General features: G+C 19.3%; 1 non-coding gene across 1 annotated transcript; it reads right to left on the bottom strand.

Moving 5' to 3' along the window:
- Nucleotides 1-4,601: 4,601 nt before the first annotated feature.
- LOC145288480 (small nucleolar RNA U3) lies at nucleotides 4,602-4,828 on the bottom strand. Its single transcript, XR_013869287.1, has one exon. It is a non-coding gene; the product is annotated as a small nucleolar RNA U3 (small nucleolar RNA).
- Between the last annotated feature and the right edge of the window lie 886 nt (nucleotides 4,829-5,714).

Genomic DNA, 5,714 nt, shown 5'->3' with positions numbered 1-5,714 from the left:
ATTTGTTGCGATTATTATACCTCTACATGGCTGTGATGAAACTGCAATTTTTTTCGTTCTAACTTAACACACTTGAAGCTACTTTCATTTTTAAATCAATAAACGCTTTAAAATAAGTTAAAACCAAAAAGAAACTTATCAAGATAGGAAGATTAATTTATCTTGCTTTTGGTAACATTTATTTATTTGATCTCTTTTCACCTCTTGTTTGTTTTGTTAGATATTATTACAAATGTACCGGATAGACACCAACTGAAGGAAATGAAAACATATCTAAGTGAAATGAGTTTAGCATTTTCCAGTTTTTATTCATACATATTTTTATTCATACATATTTTTATTCATACATATTTTTATATTACAATTTATTCATAGATATTTTTATTCATACATATTTTTATTCATACATATTTTTATTCATACATATTTTTATTCATACATATTTTCATATTACAATTTTTATTCATACATATTTTTATTCATACATATTTTTATTCATACATATTTTTATATTACAATTTATTCATACATATTTTTATATTACAATTTTATTCATACATATTTTATTCATACATATTTTTATTCATACATATTTTTATAATATAATTTATTCATACATATTTTTATTCATACGTATTTTTATTCATACATATTTTTATATTACAATTTTTATTCATAAATATTTTATTCATACATATTTTTATTCATACCTATTTTTATTCATACACATTTTTATATTATAATTTATTCATAAATATTTTTTATTCATACATATTTTTATATTACAATTTTTATTCATACATATTTTTATTTATACATATTATAATTCATACATATTATAATTCATACATATTTTTATATTATAATTTATTCATACATATTTTTATTCATACATATTTTATTCATACATATTTTTATATTACAATTTATTCATACATATTTTTATTCATACATATTTTTATTCATGCATATTTTTATTAATACGTATTTTTATTCATACATATTTTTATATTACAATTTTATTCATACATATTTTTATTCATGCATATTTTTATTCATACATATTTTTATATTACAATTTATACATACATATTTTTATATTACAGTTTTTATTCATACATATATTTATTCATACATATTTTTATTCATACATATTTTTATATTACAATTTATTAATACATATTTTTATTCATACATATTTTTATTCATACATATTTTTATATTACAATTTATTCATACATATTTGTATTCATACATATTTTTATACATACATATTCTATTAATACATATTTTTATTCATACGTATTTTTATTCATACATATTTTTATATTACAATTTTATTCATACATATTTTTATTCATACATATTTTTATTAATACATATTTTTATTCATACGTATTTTTATTCATACATATTTTTATATTACAATTTTATTCATACATATTTTTATTCATACATATTTTTATATTACAATTTATTAATGCATATATTCATTCATACGTATTTTTATTCATACACATTTTTATATTACAATTTTATTCATACATATTTTTTATTCATGCATATTTTTATTCATGCATATTTTTATATTACAATTTATTCATACATATTTTTATTCATACATATTTTTATTCATACATATTTATATTACAATTTATTCATACATATTTTTATTCATACATATTTTTATTCATACATATTTTCATTCATACATATTTTTATATTATCATTTATTCATACATATTTTTATTCGTACATATTTTTATTCATACATATTTTTATATTACAATTTATTCATACATATTTTTATATTAAAATTTATTCATACATATTTTTATTCATACATATTTTTATTCATACGTATTTTAATTCATACATATTTTTATATTATAATTTAATCATACATATTTTTATTCATAAATATTTTATTCCTACATACGTTTATATTACAATTTATTCATACATATTTTTATTCATACATATTTTTATCATACATATTTTTACATTACAATTAAGTCATACATATTTTTATATTACAATTTATTCATACATATTTTTATTCATACATATTTTTATTCATACATATGTTTATTCATACATATTTTTATATTACAATTTATTCATAAATATTTTTATTCATAGATATTTTTATTCATACATATTTTTATATTACAATTTATTAATACATATTTTTATTAATACATATTTTTATTCATACATATTTTTATATTACAATTTATTAATATATATTTTTATATTACAATTTTTATTCATACATATTTTTATTTATACATATTTCAATTCATACATATTTTTATATTACATCTTATTAATACATATTTTTATTCATACATATGTTTATTCGTACATATTTTTATATTACAATTTATTCATACATATTTTTATGCATAGATATTTTTGTTCATACATATTTTTATATTACAATTTATTCATACATATTTTTATATTAAAATTTATTAATACATATTTTTATTCATACATATTTTTATTCATACGTATTTTAATTCATACATATTTTTATATTATAATTTAATCATACATATTTTTATTCATACATATTTTATTCCTACATACGTTTATATTACAATTTATTCATACATATTTTTATTCATACATATTTTTATCATACATATTTTTACATTACAATTAAGTCATACATATTTTTATATTACAATTTATTCATACATATTTTTATTCATACATATTTTTATTCATACATATTTTTATATTACAATTTATTCATAAATATTTTTATTCATAGATATTTTTATTCATACATATTTTTATATTACAATTTATTAATACAAATTTTTATTAATACATATTTTTATTCATACATATTTTTATATTACAATTTATTAATATATATTTTTATATTACAATTTTTATTCATACATATTTTTATTTATACATATTTCAATTCATATATTTTTTTATATTACATCTTATTAATACATATTTTTATTCGTACATATGTTTATTCGTACATATTTTTATATTACAATTTATTCATACATATTTTTATGCATAGATATTTTTGTTCATACATATTTTTATATTACAATTTATTCATACATATTTATATTCGTACATATTTATATTAAAATTTATTAATACATATTTTTATTCATACATATTTTTATTCATACATATTTTTACTCATACATATTTTTATATTACAATTTATTAATGCATATTTTTATTCATACATATTTTTATTCATACATATTCGTATGATACATATTTTTATATCACAATTTATTCATACATATTTTTATATTACAATTTTTATTCATACATATTTTTATTCAAACATATTTTAATTCATACATATTTTTATATTACAATTTATTCATACATATTTTTATTCATACATATTTTTATTCATACATATTTTTATATTACAATTTATTCATACATATTTTTATTCATACATATTTTTATATTAAAATTTATTCATACATATTTTTATTCATACATATTTTTATATCAAAGTTTATTCATACATTATTTTATATTACAATTTATTCATACATATTTTTATTCATACATATTTTTATATTACAATTAAGTCATACATATTTTTATATTACAATTTATTCATAAATATTTTGATTCATACATATGTTTATTCATACATATTTTTATATTACAATTTATTCATAAATATTTTTATTCATACATATTTTTATTCATACATATTTTTATTCATACATATTTTTATATTACAATTTATTAATATATATTTTTATATTACAATTTTTATTGATACATATTTTTATTTATACATATTTTAATTCATACATATTTTTATATTACAATTTATTAATACATATTTTTATTCATACATATGTTTATTCGTACATATTTTTATATTACAATTTATTTATAAATATTTTTATTCATAGATATTTTTATTCATAGATATTTTTATATTACAATTTATTAATACATATTTTTATTCATACATATTTTTATTCATACATATTTTTATTCAAACATATTTTAATTCATACAATAATAATAAATAATAATAATAATAAATAATAATAATAATAAATAAACAATAATAATAAATAAATAATAATAATAAATAATAATAATAATAAATAAATAAATAATAATAATAATAATAATAATTTTCGAACTTAAACAAATTCACTTGTCTATGGGAAAATATTCTTGAAACTAAGATTAACTACGAATAAAAACTTTTCATCAGATTCTTAGTTAAAACTCATATAAGTTTTACCTCTAATTAAAAAGTATTTAGTGAGACTGAGAAGTCAGTGCCTTCAGACCTGCCAAAATTGCCTGGGCAATCTTGTCGGCATTCTCTGGTAAGGGCGCCTCAGGCGATTAGCGATAAACTAATGTCTTCTCAAAGAGAGAAGGCAAAGCCTGAGAAAGTGAACCCCCTAGAACTACACAGAACTAGCATCACACCGCAATCAGCATAATTCTTTTTGTTTTAAACATGTCAAGAAAATTTAAAAATAAAAACAAAACAAAAAACAGGGATCATGTCATATTACAGTCATGAACCTTTAAGTCTGTTTTTATTTTAAGAAAAAAATTTCACCACTCAGAAGGTACTTTTCTCCTCCATCTACCTTATAATAAAAGGAAGAGGAACGATCATCAATGATATGTCTTAATGGGTGAGGTGGGCGACCCAAAAAGAACACATCGGCTTCACGCTCAGAGAAAAGTACTTTCACTCCTCATCGTGGTGTGTCGTCCGCACAAAAGTCTCAGACGTTCGTGCGATTCATACTTAAGAAATGATCCTTAAAAGCATGATTTGAAATTTCACTGCTGTTCGCTTCCTATTATACCTTATTCAGCCTCGAACACGCTCCCATGTTGCCTCATTTGCATAATGAGTAACAACATTTCATTCAAATTAATTATTAAAATAAAAAATACTTTTTATTTTCAAAACTTTTCATTAACATTAGCAATTGTGATTATTTAGAATATCATTTCCTGTTATTAATCTTAGTTTTAATGTATTCAATGTATTAAGACAATTCAGGGTTTTTTTTTGATAATCACTTGTTGACAGAAAATTGATTCAAGGGAGATAATTTCTGCTAAATATGTCAGCAATTATTATTTTTGATTTTTTATATTTGATTTTTTAATTATTTTTTGTAAAAATAGAAATTCCAAACTAAGACATTGATGTTTTTTTTATATCTATCCAAAGGTTTCATGCTTAAAAACATGATTTTAAATAAAAATTTTGAATTTGTTTTTTGTATTTGTGTTATAAAAGTTGCACAACAACTACTATAACTTCTACTACAAACTCCGGCCGTATTTTCTTTTTAGATTTAATCAACTTTTTTCTCGGCCCTCGTGACAAGATCAAAGTGTAGTATCTGTTCTCTGATACATACACAGCGATAGTCAGTGTTGTTCTGGCGACACATTCTCGTGGCCGGCGAGCTTGTTGGGTAGCGTTCTGTCCGCACCCCCACTTTGTCTGTCTTTCTCTGCTCTCCCCCCTCCCCCACGGGGGGGGATCCGAGCTGATAATTTACGACCTTCCCGCGAGGGAGGGTCGGAAACACTTTCTCTCTTCCCTCCACTAACTTCCCACTCCCTCTCTCAGTTCTATCTCCCCTCTTGCCGCCTTTGGCGCCACTTCTTTTTGGCGCCAAAGTCGGCTCCCAATTTGGACGTCG

The sequence above is a fragment of the Euprymna scolopes genome, chromosome 11 (genome assembly GCF_053919585.1).
Source record: "Euprymna scolopes isolate OS-2025 chromosome 11, ASM5391958v1, whole genome shotgun sequence".
NCBI classification, from domain to species: domain Eukaryota; kingdom Metazoa; phylum Mollusca; class Cephalopoda; order Sepiida; family Sepiolidae; genus Euprymna; species Euprymna scolopes.
This window is presented reverse-complemented; position numbering and strand designations above follow the sequence as displayed.